Source organism: Aptenodytes patagonicus, chromosome 1 (genome assembly GCF_965638725.1).
Source record: "Aptenodytes patagonicus chromosome 1, bAptPat1.pri.cur, whole genome shotgun sequence".
Lineage (NCBI taxonomy): Eukaryota > Metazoa > Chordata > Aves > Sphenisciformes > Spheniscidae > Aptenodytes > Aptenodytes patagonicus.
Window position 1 is genome coordinate 91,032,871 of NC_134949.1, and position 17,432 is coordinate 91,050,302.

Here is a 17,432-nt window from a genome sequence, read left to right on the forward strand (position 1 = left end):
GCAACTAAGTATTCTCACACATGTTACAACATAGGAAGAAAACATTACAAGGATGGTAATGTGGGAAAATAAGACATGAACACATTAAAACCTAAATTCAATTCTCAGCACTACCACCAATCCAACGCATGCTCCCAGAGGAGCAATTTAAATTTCCCTGTGCCTTGTGCTAACATTAAACTTGTGCATCACACCCCAGTAATTTAAACATACGCGCACACACACCCTCTGCCATCCTCATTCTCCAGCTGTCCCCCCCGCACAGGCCAGTGAATTAAATGTAGATGCCAGCCCATTCATGAGATTCTGAGAAAGAGCAACAAACCCAGACTTGTTCACTGTGTACCTTCATCAGTCAGTGTTATGGTACAGTGCCATATATTTCATTAGCTGTGTACCCTTTTTGAAGGAAATTCCATCTTTAGGACTGTTCGGTGGGGTCTTCTGCATCCAGCTAGAGCATCTTAAAGCAGCTTTATTTTTCAGGTGCCGGTCCTTCATATTTCCTCATATCAGGTTTGTTAAAAGCAACTCCATTTAAGCACTCAGACACTGATACGGTATAAAAAGCTACTATTTAATCAAGGAAATAATCTTCCTTTAATGAAGTAGTACAGACTGACCCACTGCCACACACATGTAGGCGCTGACACAGAACAAGTGAAAGCCGGTTTATTTCTCCCTGCCAAACTTCTGATTTCTACTGTGAATTTGCTGCAGCTTAAAAACAAAATTTCATAAAAGAAGTCATGCGGTGGCAGCACATATTCCCCCTTCTGACTGCATTCAAACATGACCGAGTTTTTCCATATCTGCTTCCCAGGAAGGTAAAACTCCATAGAGTTTCACCTCAAAGTGCAACATTTGGAAAACTAGGATCAACTAAAAACAAGAAGATAAAAATGAACAGAGTTATACTCTGCTAATACACTGCGCTCATTTCAGGTAGTGTTGGGATTTCCATCCCAGCAGTGGGAAATGTTTGGGAGGTGCTCCATTGACCAACTAGCTCTATTAGGACAAAGCACAACGCATCACAGGAGAGAATAATTTCTTTTAATACATACACATTTTCCCTGGACCCCGCAGAGAATGCAATGATCAGGATGCCAGCTTTCCCCACCCACTACCCCTTCCATCCCCTCACTAAATAACCCACCCCACCAATTCATTGGCACACGCACCCAAAATCCAAACACAATAAAGCTTTTACGTTGCAATAAGCAACCATCATTGCCCTGAAAATTAAAGCCCAGCTATATTTTGCTGATGCAAATCCAGTACAGGCTCAGTCCCATGTATGAGATACCCCAATCACACAGAGGGTCTGCTCTCTAGGGAGAGAACTTAATTAAACATCAATTTCCTAAATTTCTACCAGCCCATTTCTGCCTCCCATGTAGTCCATCCTACGCATGGCAGCTAAGACAGCTGGACTGCAACTCTTCAAATTCTATTTTAAGGGGGTTGGAATTAAAGAGTGGACAAGAAAATTAGAAGGGTGACAATAATTAGCAAAAGCAAGGAGAAGGCTGAATCAGAGCCTTCTGGGCTGGGTTGCTCAACCTCTTCACCCACATCAAGGGGAAGCCTCACCCTGCACAGCGCAGGACAGCCAGCCCTGCCCCAGGCGGGAGCTGCAAAGCAACAAGAACACCCCGAACAGACACAGTCGTCACAAGCCCAGCAGAAAGGGACCCAACGCACTTGTGCAACACAACGCGCAAGGAGGAGGGTAACTGCAAGCAAATACGCATCCAGAGCAGCCCTGAGGAGCGAGTAGGAGCAAAGCAAAACGCTAAGGAAGTCTGCTGTCTCCCAACAGAAATTCAGTTTTTCGGGACTTTCCACTGCAGGCCAGACCCTCTGCTGCCTTGCAAGCAAGGTGAAGTGGCTGCAGCAAGCCTCCTCTCCACCCACACGCCAGCTCCGATGGGAATGGAAACTGGCAGCCTTCCCAGAGCCCGCGTTCGGAGGCTGTTTCCTTGCAGAAGTCTCAGGAGGGGTTCAGCACCATGTCGGTCACTGCATTCATTCACCCCACACTTCAGCAAACTGAGGCTTTCCTTGCGTTTGTGATTTTAAAAGAATGGGGAGGGGCAGGAAGAAAATGAACAGAAAGTTTCAATACTTAATTGCCTGTTTGGAGAGGGTCAGAGTGAAGATCCTCCTCATGTCTTACAAAGCAGATCTGGCAGCCCAATATATTCCAGGCATTGTAACAAACTACCAGAACACAGAAAAGTGTATCAGAATGTGAAAAGCATTTTTGTGCAACAGTTCAGACTCAGAAAACCTATGACATGAGAAAAAAAAAACAAACAAAAAAATCAACCAACTCTTGCACAGGCCAGTGACCTACTGGAAACCCAGTTTTCCTTGTAGGCAACATTGGTAAGGCTTTATATTTTGTTGCTTTGCATTTTGTGTGGTTGAAGGGTTGCTTTCTTTGTTGGTTTGGTTTTTTTTTCCATTATTACTACTACCCTGAAGAAGGCCATGTCACAGCACGCTGCCAACAAGGAAAGCAAACAAGCAGATCCAACAGAAGCACAGGTTACCTCAGTGGCATTTGGCAGTAGAGAAACACAGTCCTTTACAAACAGTAATGAATTAACTTTTACAGGGCATCCAAGGAAGTGGAGGAGGGGACTGTGATACAAAGACAGCAACTATCGCCAATTTTTCTCTCGAAAGGTAAGTCAGGAACAGTTTTGCCTGAATACCTGCTACTACATGGGATTTTTATATTTGAGGTCTTGCCATACTCTGTAGCTCAGAGGCCATTTTGGCTTTGTATTTGCCTTCTGTGACATAGCTACACCAATACCGAAATTAGCTTTCTTAGAGGATATCCAGGAAAACAAGCCAGTGCTACAGTGAAGCAAAGCACAAGGAAAGAAGCCTGTTTATATAATCAAAATACTGGCTTTGGACCCCGCCAGTTTCTAGAAAAATGGTTTTGAGTCTTCTGAAGTGGTGGAAAAGGGTTAGCAAAAAAGAAAATGAGAAAAAAAAAATATTTAAACCACACCCCTATGCTCAAAGTTGCCATTGGACACACTAGGGTCAAACCCAGCAGGCTGCAGCAGCCATCATTCACATGGTTTTAGCAGTTTCGTGCTTTCCTGCTAAGCTAGAAATGTAGCCTGTCATGGTACTATACCAACCATCAGCTAGACACTGCTAATCATCGCAGGCGGGGGAATGCCTCACGCTTTTGCAGATATAGATATAAATACACATCCAGAAAGAGCTGCTTGCTACCAGAGCACCCACTTCCTTACCTTGCTATGGATGCAAACCCTGTAGCATCAGAGTTTAGGTTGAGCCACACACCTAAAATCCATAGGGATACTCAGAGAGGCCTGATCACTGCTGTGCTAATTGAGGGTTGAGGAAGCCTAGGGTTATTTAATCAAATGGTTCCCAATACAGACTCCTCTCCTCCAATCAACATTTTTTTTGTGTTCTCCAAAACAGACACAGCATCAAAACAAGCCAAGGTCTCTGGGCACACGAAATACATGCCACAGCTGGTTGGGAAGCTTTGGCACCTCAAAGAGAAGCTGAGCAAGGATTGCACAAAGCAACCTTCCACGCAGAGCCAGCTTTGTCTTACTGGCTGTCTCCAGCCTACAACTGCATCAAGCTTATCTACTGCAAGAGATGCTGAGGTCTCCTGAAGTGCTGAGCTACTTATCCACAGCACTTCATACTCTCTAGCAGTGCTGTCAGCTCATACCCAACAGGCTCAGAAAACTTCTGTGCCTTCTCAGAAGCACCCTACAATCTCATCTCCCTCCCAGAAAACCCCTTTCCTTCACATACTCTTTTGCTAGGCGCAGAGCAGGGGCTTGAGTTCCTGGTCCTTCACCACGCTTGACTGCTCTTCCAAAGCAAAGTCACCAGGACCAAAGCCTTAGAAATAAAACTGGAAATAGACAATTGAAATTAAAATGCTTCCCACACCAACATCCCTGCTGAAAACGGTTACAGAAGGTATTTCCACCATCCTCTACACAGACTTGCTAGCCTGCTCTGCCTACCATAGATAGGGGTGAGGTCAGCGTGGGCTGCCCAGACAGATGCTCCCCGGGCAGCACTGCCACACCAGGGGCCACCTCCTGTGAGCTGGCAGACCACGAGGGATGTGATACTTGCTGTCCTTCCCAAGCAGCACCTTGAAGCAAGGCTCCCGAGAGGACCGAGGTCATGCAGAAGCGCTTCGCAGTGCCGGCAGTAGCACCAGTGCCTTAGCTACAGTTTTGTCCTCTCCAGTAAACAGAGCCAGAGTCAGATCTCAGCAGAGATGCCAAGGCAAGGAACTCCTTCTGCAGCTGTGGCCAAACAAGCAGAGCAGAAAAATGCCTTTTGATCGTCGTAACTACAACAGCATTTCAGTCTGGTAGAGTCAAGAGAACAAGACCACAGCCCGTAGGAACATGAAAACCACATTTTCTTGTCAGACAACCACAACTGAAATCTCCACTCAGCTAAGGCAGACAAGAGCAATCCTTGCCCTCTCTGGAAACAGCACCGGGCAACCGAGACACAGCGAGTTTGTTTTAGATACCCAACTTCTGGCATTTGGTCAGGCAGGGAAGAAAATTTGCAAAGTCAAGCCTTTATCGGGGAAGGGAAGGAAACCTCAGTGCAGTAACAGGTTGTCACTGTGATAGCAGCACAGCTGCTGCCCCCAAGGAAGTGAACATCCATCCATGAATGGTGCAATTTATATGGAGCCCACACACAGGGTTTGTCCCACGGTTTTGCAGCAACCAGTCCCCATCTGTTCTCTCCCCTCCCAGCCTTTTTAAAAAAAAATAAAAGAACCGGAATTTAAGTGTGTGTCCATACCCCCCAACACTGGACATCTGAACAACTGTCACATGAATGTTGTAAGTTTAAGGAGAGCACCAGCCTGGTTTCTAGCCGCAGATCTCCCCTTTTCTGCCCTGCATGGTCCAAGACACAGTGCTCTCCAACACACACACACACATACACTCTATGCCAAGTCTCATGTTTCCTGAGACAAAAAACCAGAATCAACACACCAGCTGAGCAGTACAGTAGTTCGCTGCTGATGCAGAAGGGATTTCAGTGTACAGATTTTCTGAATGAGAAGGGGAGAGTAGGATTCGTTTTCAGGTTGGGTTTTTTTTGTTTGTTTTCCTCAATAGCAGCCTAGCCAAAACCCTCCAGTATGGACAAAAAAGGAAAGGACCCTGCAAGTCTACTACTTAACATTACTGTTATGTTCTAATCTTTTTATTTGGAAAAGAAGCTGTGAGTATGGAAACGAGAGCTTTTAAAATAGAAGATTTATAGAAGGGTTATGACCAAACTTGGGGGGAAAAAAAAAATCCGCTCCTTTATGTCATATGACCCAAACAAGCTACTTATTTAAGCCTCCCTGAAGAACCCTATAAAAGTATTCCCAGGCCAGTACTAAGAAGATGCTGCTACAGAAGTACAGAGTGCTAAGTTCTAGCAAGCAGCTATAAAACCCCAGTAAACCCACAGGCATGCTCCCACTGCAATTCTCCTTCTGAGAAACTTTCCAGGCTGATTCTTCAGGAAGTTAACTGGTCTTCAGGGTACCAGCACATGGGCTGAATGTTTTTCCCAGTCACCTTTATTGGTAGAACTTCAGATTTCTATGAATGCTTTCCCAACAGCTGCACTGCCCTCACTTCCACTTCCAACAGCTGGAGGTGGCAGCTAGTATAATTAGCTAGGACAAAAACCCAAGACACTAGTGGTAACATGTAGTGAGGAAGAGGAGGAAAGCACAATCCTCTCACTCAGAGAGTGGTCCAAAAGGTCCAATAATATGATTTACCAGGAAAAGACAAGTCACTGTGTTGAGGTCAGATACTGTGACAGCACCACACTTCTCTTCCTCAGCAACACAGTGAACGCTTCATTTCATGGTATACAGTGCCATGGGAGGCAAAGATCATAGGGACACTTGTTACCTCCGACATCATATTCAATAGATAGAAAAATGAAATAAGAAATAAGCTGCAAAAGCCTAACATGAGTTTTAGAAACAATGGAGGTCCCAGAGCACCAGAAGAGCTTCCTATGGGAGGCAGGGGAGTCTTTTCACAAGAAAGGAAAGACTTAAGCCCTTGCTGAGCCTAAGCTTCTTCCCAGGTTCACTGTATGCAATTCTAGGATGCCTTATTGCAAGGGGTCAGCCTAGGTAACCAGAAAGGCTGTCTTCCAGCCCCCTCACAGAATAGCAAAGGGGAGTTTGTTAGCATGTGGCAAAGGTACGTTGCACCAATTACCTCAGCCCATCCACTGGGACGGGTACGTGAGTGTACAACAAGAGCAGCTTCAGGGGCTGCATCTGAAAGAGCAGCTTGTGAAAGCCTGAGCACACGGCGCGACAAACCTCTCCCCCAGAAGGCTGAAGAAGCCAACTGCCGGGAGAGCAGGCTCCAAAGGAAAACCACTCGCATCCTCCTACGCCAGGACTGCTTCTCCAAGATGAACACACACAAGTGTGTGTGGGGGGTTGTTTTCAAGCACTTACTCACCGTGCAGATACCTAGCAGAACCACTAAATCCAAACGGTATAGCTCACGGATTAGCCAGTGGACAACAGCAGCTTTCAGGCACTAACAGCTTGGGCTGGATTTCAACCAGTTCCTCAGACACCAATAACCACAAGCAGATGCCCCAACAGCTCTCAAACTAGAGACATCCACTTCCCTTTGATCATATATAACACATTCAAACAGGCGAGGCACTACCTTCTCATCAAGCAGAGAGCGAGCCCTTGCTACCAGCACCTCATTGTGCCAGGGTCTGCTGCAACACAGAGAAAAAAGATGAGAGCAAAGGAACTGCCCATGCCCAGCCATGAATCCGCCATGTCCCAGACACCCACAGTGAACCGAACCAACGCCTGGCCAGACATCCACACTACAAGCTCAACCCAGTACCCTCAGGAGCCAGTAGTAGTTGAATCGAATCTGGAGAGCAGCAGCTACTGGATCCACGTGCTAGAGCTCAGAAATGAGTTTTCCAAGCACACTGCCAGCACACCAAGCAGTCTGCCTCCATGCCACGGTTTTGCAAAGTGGTGGGGTATCCTCAAGGGAGCTAGTGAGAATACTAACTTGCTTATTTAGGAGGGGAAAAAAAAACCCCAACAAAACCCCCCCCAAAACCCCTACCGTCTGCTCACACTGAAGCAAAACCAAAGCTGTGAAAGGCTTCCTTTATCTATTGAGCAAATTGGCAGGTTGGGAAGGACAGCAAGAGAAGAGCACAAAGGGGACAACTTAAGTGAAAAGATGATGGGAGGAAGCTGCTGCCAAGCCATCCCCACGAGCCTGCACAGAATGGCAGATACAGGCACACCAGACAGACACAGCTGCCGACAGAGAAGGGGCAAGCTGGCTTCCCCAGGCACCTGCTAGTGTTGCACCCAGCCACCAGCAGCCCAAGCAGGCTCCACTTGTCTGCACCCAACTTGACACAGACCCATGACTGATTTGAGAGAATCAGGGACACTGCTGAAGTCGATCTTACGGTTAACATCTCCATAACTGAGCAGACTATGGAGGCCAAATGAGCCCTGTGGAAGGAGACCCGCATGACTCGATAATAATTTAGAGAGTCCCGTCTCACAGCTGGCGATCTGACTCTACATCAAGCCCACAACAATAATTTGCCACGGGGTACACCGTGTCCAGCTCTGCACCTTAAGGGGTGTGGCGTGGGACATGAGACCTGTCCCTCACGTTTGGGCCACAGCTGGTCCCCTGTAGGCCTGCTGGGTAGGGGAGGAGAAGCAAGGACTTGGTGCTCTCCTTTCCCCAAGCTCAGCAGACGAGCGCACCTTTGCAGACAGAGCCACACACCACCAAGGACTGCTCCTGCTCTGCAGGCAGACTGTAGCAACGCATGTGCACAACCTATCTCCCCATGCAGGCAGCAGCAGGACCACTTTCAATGAAACCATCACCGCCACGAGAGGATGCTGTCCTGCCTCTTTCCCTCTGCCCCATCACACCTTTCTTCTGCCCCGACAAGCCTTTGTAACCCTTAAGCACCAGAAGGGCAGTTAAAAAGACTGCAGAAATTGAGCTGGGCTAAATAATCCGGGAAGAAACACACACACACAAACTACAAAGCTACATAGAATCATAGAATCATTAAGGTTGGAAAAGACCTCTAAGATCATCGAGTCCAACCGTCAACCCAACACCACCATGCCCACTAAACCATGTCCCAAAGCACCTCATCTACACATCTTTTAAATACCTCCAGGGATGGTGACTCAACCATTTCCCTGGGCAGCCTGTTCCAATGTTTAACCACTCTTTCAGTAAAGAAATTTTTCCTCATGTCCAACATGATAGATAGAGAGATATAAATTACCAGTTCCACCATTCAGATCCCTGTGCAACCAGACAAGATTTCTTTGGGAGGGGTGAGGAAGGATCAGACAGTTGACAGGATTTTTTTGCAGCAGCATTAGTTTAAGTAGTGATGTGAAACTATGATCAAACATTTATGTAACTGAGGGGTGTACCGAGTATTTATGAGGGAGGCTTAACCTCTCAAAAGTTTCTACACACTTGAGGTTATATTTAGGATTTAAGGAGTTTCAAACAAGTCAGGGGGGACAGGACGACACCAAGGTGTGCTTTACCTTCTGAACACAGGAGTTGGGAGCAAGACCAAGAGCTTACCCTGCATGCAAGAGTGAAACAGGCACTTAGTGCAGACACGTAAGGGATGAAATACCAGACTCCCCCAAGCCCTGAGCTCAAGGGCACCCATTAGCCTCCAACTCAAGCCTGTGCCCCGCTCAAGCGCCTAGCAACCTTGCAGCAGCCAGCAATACACGGTACCCCGGATTACCACTTCCAGTCCCTGGGAGTAGCATAATCCATGACAGCAATGCATTTCCTCTTCCCAGCATACATGTATGCTATGCATCTGATTAGTCTGAGCCTCAAAAGAAAAAAAAATAAAAATATGCAGGAACTGGCAGGTATGGCAAGAAGTTTGTAAGAGTCTACATTTTCAAAAGATAATTTAAAGCCTGACCATGTATCAAGTAAGGCCAGAGTCTTTAGACAAGGAATTCTTCAAGTTACATTAATAGTTACGAAGTAACTAAGGGCGGGATGAGGGTTTTAAGTGAAGGCTAAGAAATGCAACTTTAATTCCAAGGAAAGAACAGAAAGGAAGCGTTGAAAGCTTCTACTGGCAGCGAACCTTCAGTGCTGTAATAGGACTTCACATGTAGATGCTGCTGTCATGAAACAGCAGTATTCAGCTCCTGTTCCAATGGCAGCCTGGTAGGGTCCTCTCTCAGGAAAGAGGACACCTCTTACGTGACTCCCAGCAGGGGACAGGATTAACGTGGCCAGACTTTGAATGAAGTTTGCCATTTGAGTCAATACTACAGCTTCAACTTCTTCTAGGATTTCTTTCACAACACCTCGGAGCATTATTTGCCTGCAAGCCTACGTGGACAGGCCTGAAGAGGCAGCATCGATGCTACCCACTAGCAGATCCTTGCACACAGAGGAATATCAGCTCTCAAACTACAGCCCAGCCCTCCCTGCACAGCATCCCTCCACCACAGGGTATCCCCCACCCAGCTCCACCCCAGCAGGCTTTGCGAGAGCAAGAACCGCCTCATTTTAAAGCCAGCACCCAGCGACCCTACAAACAACGCTGGGGCTGCAGGGACATGGTTCGTGGTTCCAAGCTGAGCATCAAAAATCCAGCCCCAACAAGGATGCAGATGACCCTCTGCCAGGACTTCAGGAGCACAAGCCAGAGTCATCAGCCCCCAAACCGCAGCTAAGGTCCTTACTGCTGTGCTGGGAGCCTATTTTGCTGTCGGCTGGGGAATAGCTCTCCCCAAACTGCCAGCTGAGGTCCCCGCTTGACCTAAACTGCACGAGGGGAACTTAAGCACAGAGGTTCATTTAAGGGGAGCGAGTGCTGGAAGGGGAATCAAGTTATAAGCGAAAATATTGTCCTCGGTTTTGTGGCAGAGGAAAAAAAAAATTCTTTTACTACCACCCAGCTCCCTATTAACTCTTCCTTTATTCCTTCAGGGTAGGGTCAGGAATTAGCTTCCGGTTTTCTTGGACATATTACTTGATTGTGCTGTACGAGAACTGTAAATTCACAATTTCTTGCACTTTTAACAAAGAGTGAGCCGCCTCCTTTTCCCTAAAGGGCACACAGCTCACTCCTTTGCAGAATATTTGTATTTCATCATTCACCACAAGAAGCGGATGTCAAAGGCTGAAGGGGCAGATTTTTTTTGCAGCATTTGAAGATAAAAGTATCTTCACAGCCACAAAATTTGTTCAGCAGCTTAGGGAGACCATCTGTCTCCGTGGGTGGTACACACAGGCGATTTGGAGGGCACGGACAGCAGGGGAAAAGAAATTACATGACAAACCCCTTAAGTACAGGGTAAGCTGGAGTACATGCTGTTCTTGTACTTCTGGGCAGTGTTGATTTTGAAAGACAAACCAACAAGAAGGGAAATCCCTGCAGATGAAACCAATGGCATTTCCTCCACACCATCTCTTTCAGAAGGACGAAGCCTAGCAGCTCCCCGTCAGGGAGCAAGTAATACCATACTAGCTGGGGGATTAATAATTGACAGCGGGCCCTGCACTTAGAAGTAGGCTTGTAAACTTTTAAAGTATTAAGTATTCCAAAAATGTGAGACCGCTCCAGGGTGTAACAATCACCCTGCACCACTCGTCACTGCTGCCTGGTGCATTCACTGGAGCACAATACGACTGGTACCTGGGCTGTGGTCTAGTACACTCAACTCCATGCTCACTCTTGAGAAAAGGAGAGAAGAGGTGGTGTGTGCACAAGGGGCAGTGGGGGTGATCGAGGATCAAGAAAAGCGTATGCGGAAAGGCAAAAGGCTAGGAAAACATGCTCCTTTCAGAAAAGCAGAGCCCCCCCCAGGCTTTGGAGACACTCTTCACCACATCAGAAACTCCCAGATGAGTTGTGTGTGCAGTCAGATACTGACAGTCCAACCTATTCTTTCCCCTCCCCTCTAATGAGAAGCACCTGGCACTCCTGGAGTCTGCTGTTCACTACTGCCACAAACATCCTCTTAATGAGGTGTTGCTCTGACCCAAGTAAGATGTCCTACCTGGTCTTTGCTGACAACACACCCCATGCACCATCAGACAAACCCTCATAAAACAGAACAAGGCACTGTTCCCATAACTCATCTGGAGCATCAAAGGAGACTGCTCCCTGCTCAGCAGGCAATAGCACACATTTTTTTCAAAGGCTACTGGAAAATTCCCTTCTGCAATTCCACAGGTACCCTCACAGCAAGAGCAATCAGGTGAACCGCTCTCTGCGGCACCATCCTCTGGGAGGCGAGGCAGCAGACACAGGCGGGAGGGGGAAAGGTAAGGTCTGTGACTAAGAATGACTAAGAATGCGGTTGGAAGTCTTTTCCCATTAAGTCATTATTAGTTCAGCCCCAAGTCAGAGCTTCCTTTCCTACTCCATGGCTATTCCACGGCATGGGGTGTTTGAAGGGTGTTAATACTCAACTGCCGGTGCCACACAACTGTGGACAGAGAGTTCTGCAAGCTCAGGAACGGGAGCATGGAGAAGCAGCCCAGCTGCGGAGATGACGCAAAAAGGTGGTTGTAAACACCCAGTTATGTGAAGTGCTGCTGGAAAGGCATTGCCTTGGAGGTCACAAGTCTGACACCTCTCAGTTAGTGCTAAAGAAGTTGCCTGGAGCAGACAGCTCAGCTTCTTCAGGAGATTCACACTTGCAGATGCAATCAACACCCATTTAGCCGGCTATCCCAGAACTTCTTGGGAGAAGAGACTATTTAATGCTGGTGCTCATCAGGTTTGGTGATGGGCAGGGGGGAGGGACAGTCACACAAATGCTCATCAAGGTGCCTTGTACAGATTTCAGGACAGAAAAAATGCATTCAGGAACGAGGCTAATTTCACACAGGCTCGAGGCTCTGGCGACAGAGCTGCTCTGCAAAGTCGCTAGTCTGTGGAACATGCTGTTCTAGGAAGCTCCTGTAATCAAGGCAGCAGGACAGTTAATAAGATGTTTTGCTACAGAACAAGATAAAAACCTCATCAGCTCAATCTCCTTCATCACAGCATTTATCACTATGGAAGATGGTGAGGGTTGAAGAAACCCCAAGGAGAAAGGAGGGTGAGTGTAATTCCTCTAGTCCCTGGGAACGCAGACCAAGCAAACTGCACACAGGGTAGAAGGAAGAGCGCACAAGCCCAGAGTGCCTCCAACAGGATTTAGCTGGGCAGGTACAGCATTGCACCAATGTGCACCAATGCTTGTTCTGCAGTCCCAATTCTGACCACCCGGCTGGAAACAGAAATAGCCCACAAGTGTAAGGGATCAGTCACACTAGGAACGACCAATGCAATTAGACACACATTATGAAGTTCCTTCACCAGAAAACAGCAAGATTTCAGCAGCTCTTGCCTCAGGCAAGAGATCCAGCTTCCTAAACCCATGGTTAAGCTGATACATTTCACCATGCTAGAAACAGAAACAAAGGTGTCTATATGCCATGGAGGCTTTCCTTTTGGGGGGGTAGGGAGATTTCAGGACAGCATAACCTACAGAAGTGTTGACACAACTCCAGGCAAGAGCACTCTGTACAGTCCAAATATTGACCAGGTGTTCTTCATTAGGAAAATTTCACCCTTGATAAGGGGAGGCATATTTGAGCAACACCTCGCTGTTGAAAGATCAGATGTGTAAGGCTTACAAATGCAGGCTGGAGTATGAAGAAGCTTATTCCCACTCCCTAGCCCTCTATGCACTCCCTCACTAGGGAACACGGCCCCAGTGGCACCAAGAGACACAGACAAGACAACACTCATAAGGTTAGATCAGTAAATACTGATAGCCTAGAGATCAGTTTTATAAGCAACAGGTTCAATAGATACAAGACTGCCAACCCAAAGCAGCAGGGTCAAAAGTGGCATCAACTTCCATCATGCAATTCTGTTTCAGCTCTGGTTTGTGTTAAAGGTAAGGGCTCACGCACCACCTAAGAAACAGGCACTCTGCTGCCTCCAGTTCAGCTGGGAGACAGGCTGAATGTTTTCCCCTTCCACAAAACATGCATGCATCTACTTTGTTTTGTGAGCATGTGCAAGCCATGAGATTTCTCAATAAGATATTGACAGTTCCTGCAGAGAAGGTACAGGCTCTTCAGAGGCAGGCACCTGTTTTGAGGGAGCAGCTGCTTCCTTCCTGGATTTTTAAACCACAGTTCAGCAAACATCCATCCAAATGGAGATGGGTAACACAGGTACAGGCAGTGCTCTAACAAACTTTTTCCATACAGAGCTGCTATTGCTGAGTACTAAGCTTCTCTTGATTAGATGGACAGAGAACATCAACCAGCTCACAGCCATCTGCAAAAGCTGTACCCTGATTCCAAGGGTATACGGAGGCCTCCCCACTAGCTTCCCAGCCAGCTGGTTCATAAAGGCAAGCACATGCCAGGAAGGACAGAAAAGCAGACTGAAGCTCTCAGTACTTCATACAACTCGACACATGACAAACTATCATGGCCCTGCTCCTCATATCCCTACTGCAAGGATGAGCAAAAGGGAGGAGAAAGACTACTCTCAGACATTTCTAACCTCAGAAAACCAAGACTATACCGGAGCCCAACATTCAGCCTATGTGTAAGATCAGTAATTACCACACGTGTTTGAAGCCATTCATTTTCTTGAGCTGTCTAGACTAGCAAAGCTCTAGGGTGGGAAAAAGAGTATTCACTGGAGAGGGAGGGAATATGTTTAGCACCCTAACTACAGAAAAGGAGGGTTTTCTCCAGCAAGATCCTTCCTACATAGTTTCTGAGCCATCCAGAAGGTACTGAACTGTGGATGACAGGTGCCATCAGTGTCCTTATCGGTAGGGACAAACCAGAGCCTCAGCTGCAAATCCAAGCCTCAGCTCACAAAACTATCAGCCTTTCAACTGAAAAGTTACCTACTGTCGCTCTCCCCCACCTTTGTTTCCCTTTGTTGTTGCTTTCAAAGTCTCGCCAGCATCCCCACCCAAGCTCTCACATTTTCCCAGGCTTCACCTTTCTTGCATCTACTCTATTCCTTGCTCTTTATCCATACGTACCACCATAAAGCATTCCCCCTGTGTGGCAACCCTTCCTACCAGGAGCAGCAGAGCAGTCAGTGAGCTGAGACTTGGCACCACATTCATTGGGACGCCAGCTTAATTTTTATCTCCTCCCCAAGCTCCTGAATCGATGCCAAAGGGAACGCTCGCTTTGGCAGTCAAGTCTCCCAGAAGAAAAGTTACAGCCAAAGTGCTGGGGGTGGGACCAAGCCAGCCTATTAATAGGTTGATTATAATATGAATTTGGGGAACTAATCCCAAATATGCTTACCCTCCTGGACCTAGGGCCCTCAGGGGTGGAATGGAATACCTAACTCAGCACTTTCAGCTTCTTTGCTGCGTTTGGAGCCAGGGAGGGTGGAAAATCCTGTCTGTACCCTGCCTGGCAAAAACACGGTTTTCCAGAAGGGTGACTGAGCTGTTGTTTTCTTCCCTTCTCCCCCAGAAAGCCTGTTTTCCTCACACTTACATAGCAGCTCCCTTTGCCTCATCAGAAAAGACCTAGAATTTGAAAGCTTCCACCTTGGATTAAAAAGGTTGATATCAACAATTTTCCTGTGGAAAATCCAGAGCTACTCCAAGAAGCAACACTGAACAAGACAGGAACAGGTTGCCCAGAGAGGTGGTGGATGCCCCATCCCTGGAAACATTCAAGGTCAGGTTGGACGGGGCTCTGAGCAACCTGATCTAGTTGAAGATGTCCCTGCCCACGGCAGGGGGGTTGGACTAGATGACCTTTAAAGATCCTTTCCAACCCAGACTATTCTATGATTCTATGATAAGATGTCTCAAGAGCCTTCTCACCATCAGCTTCTCCGGAGCACACTGGACTGTTGAGGAAGACAGACTCCATGGACAGCCAGGGAGCAAAACATTTAAGATATTTGAGAGCATGAAGAGGACAAAAGACTGGACTGATGCAGCAAGGTTTTGATTTCAGGAGGCAGTCAGATTGCTATACCTGTTAAAGCATGCTTCCTCCTTCCAGGTGGCAGCCCACAGCCTAAGACCCCTTTAAAAGCGCTGGGTGAGGCAAACATGCATGGTGGCAAACGGAGAGCCCAGACGCAGCAACAAGTAGTATATGCATACTCCATCATAGCTACAACCACCTCCCCAGCACACCCACAAGGCTGCTTCTTCAGTCTTCCTGAATAACCCAAACTGTCCTTGCATGTCTCCACATTTTCCCATTCCAGCCCCATGCCTCAGCTAGAGAGCCAGCCAGAGCCAGAGCCAACCAGAGGCAGAAGGGCAGCCCCTTGTGACCCTGACTGACATTTCACCGACAAGCATGTCAAGACCTTTACGGAAACTTTGCAAAATTATGCTGCAAAGATGTTCAAAAATTCCCACATTTCTCATGTTTTACATAAACATCTCACGATCCTAAGCCTTTAGAAGGTGAAGGAGATACCAACTACATTCACTTCTTCCAGTGTTTGTCACATTGGGGCCACACTGTATCAAGACCAGCAGCTCTTACCATTTACGCGAAAGTAACTCTCCCTGTTGCTTGTAGTGAGAGAAGGAGAGAGAATGAACTCTCCCTTAGTTGGGAGACACTTGGCCACTGATCAAACCTACACAGTTTTACCTTTACATTAGTAAAGATGGAAAGACACACAGGCTTCAAAACACATGTCAATACACATTATGCTCATCTGTCAGAAACTAAGGAAAAAGCAACACTAGTTTACCATTATTAGACACGCTTGACGAGACTCTCCTGTAACACAAGACACTGAAGCATCTACATGCTGCATGGTTTGGATTCAATACGCCAAACAAAATTGCAATCAGCTTGCCAACAAATGAGAAGTTATTAATTTTCATACATCTCAGATTTCACCCTAGGTTTTACAACTCTTTGCTGCCCTTGCATCACCCAAGGCATTTCAAAACCTTGCTGCAAAGAGAGAATTGGAGAGAACACTGTTTCTAACACGTGCTATTAAATATTTAGGCCTTGACTCTCGAGCAAATTCTTTGCCTCTGATGGCAAGACTACTTACATGGTTAAAGCCAGGCATGCAGACTTTGGCAGGCATAGGATCTTAATTCCTCTGAATGCAAACCCACAATCTACCACCAAGCAACCAGCAAACTCTCTCAAACCAAACCTGCACACTGTGTGTGTATATATAGGTATATACAAACATACATGTACTGAACTTTCTGTGCAGAATTATGAGAGAACTGCCCCGGCACACCTCAAGGCATAAAGCTGTGGCACAGGGGAACTCTTTGGTAGTCATCTCTTCATCCCCCTAGTCTTAAAGGCTATGCTGGATCTGTCACTTACCACAGAGGAATTTTTAAGTTTAAAAAAAAAAAAATTGGTTTCACACGAAAACCAACAGAGATTAGTTCATTTTTTAAACCCTGAAGGTGACCTTTCATTAAGTCAATGGGAGCACTTCCATTACAGAAGAGGGGCTCTCCTTCACATTTTACAGAGAAGGAAAATACTGCAGAGTCCAGACCTAGTTCACCCAAAAGGCCTTGAGTTCTTCCATTAAGCCAGAAACAACATCCAGGATTCAACTCCCAGACTTGAGCTTCAACCACTAAATCTGCTTCAAAGCAATTCCATTGCTAAGCTAATGGCTGCAGGAGACTCTTCCTACATCCACTTAAACCAGCAGACACTAATCTCTCCATCTGCAATAGATACGCATGCCATAGGGGTCTGGACAGGATAAGCAGAACAGATGTTTAAGTGCACATACAGTCTGGGGAATCATCTTCAGAGCTCAGCTGCTAGCTTCACAGGGCACAGGAACTAAGAGATTTCTAGAGACCTTCACAGGACACGGGAACTAAGGAGATTGAGACATCTGTCCTTTCTTGTACCTTTGCTGAGGGAAGCATTAACCCCAGCAGGAAGGTGGAAGCAAGCAGGCATGCGTCATACCTATGGATATTGCACAGCTCTCAAACACTCCCAGATACATCTGACCCAGCAAAGTGATCCACACCTATGACAAAAAGAGCATCATGCTACAAAACCAAACCAGGAGCAGCATAGCACTGCCAAAACACACCTACACGTGCCCCAGTACTCATTAAAAATACTATTCCTAAATGCCTGAACTGTTGGGAGATTTTGGCTGCATCAAGGCAACTGCTTCAGCAGGACTAAACACAATTTCCCTCAAGCCAACACAAAACTGCAGAAAACTGCCGAGTCCCCAGTCACTGGAAGCAGCCTTCAGATCCCACAGTGTAGCTATCTGGC

At 46.9% G+C, this 17,432-nt stretch overlaps 1 protein-coding gene across 2 annotated transcripts in view; it reads right to left on the minus strand.

Annotated features, from left to right (window-relative positions):
* VANGL1 (VANGL planar cell polarity protein 1) overlaps positions 1–17,432 on the minus strand; it is a 46,670-nt gene that overhangs the window by 14,701 nt on the left and 14,537 nt on the right. The gene's annotated exons all lie outside the window — the stretch shown is intronic.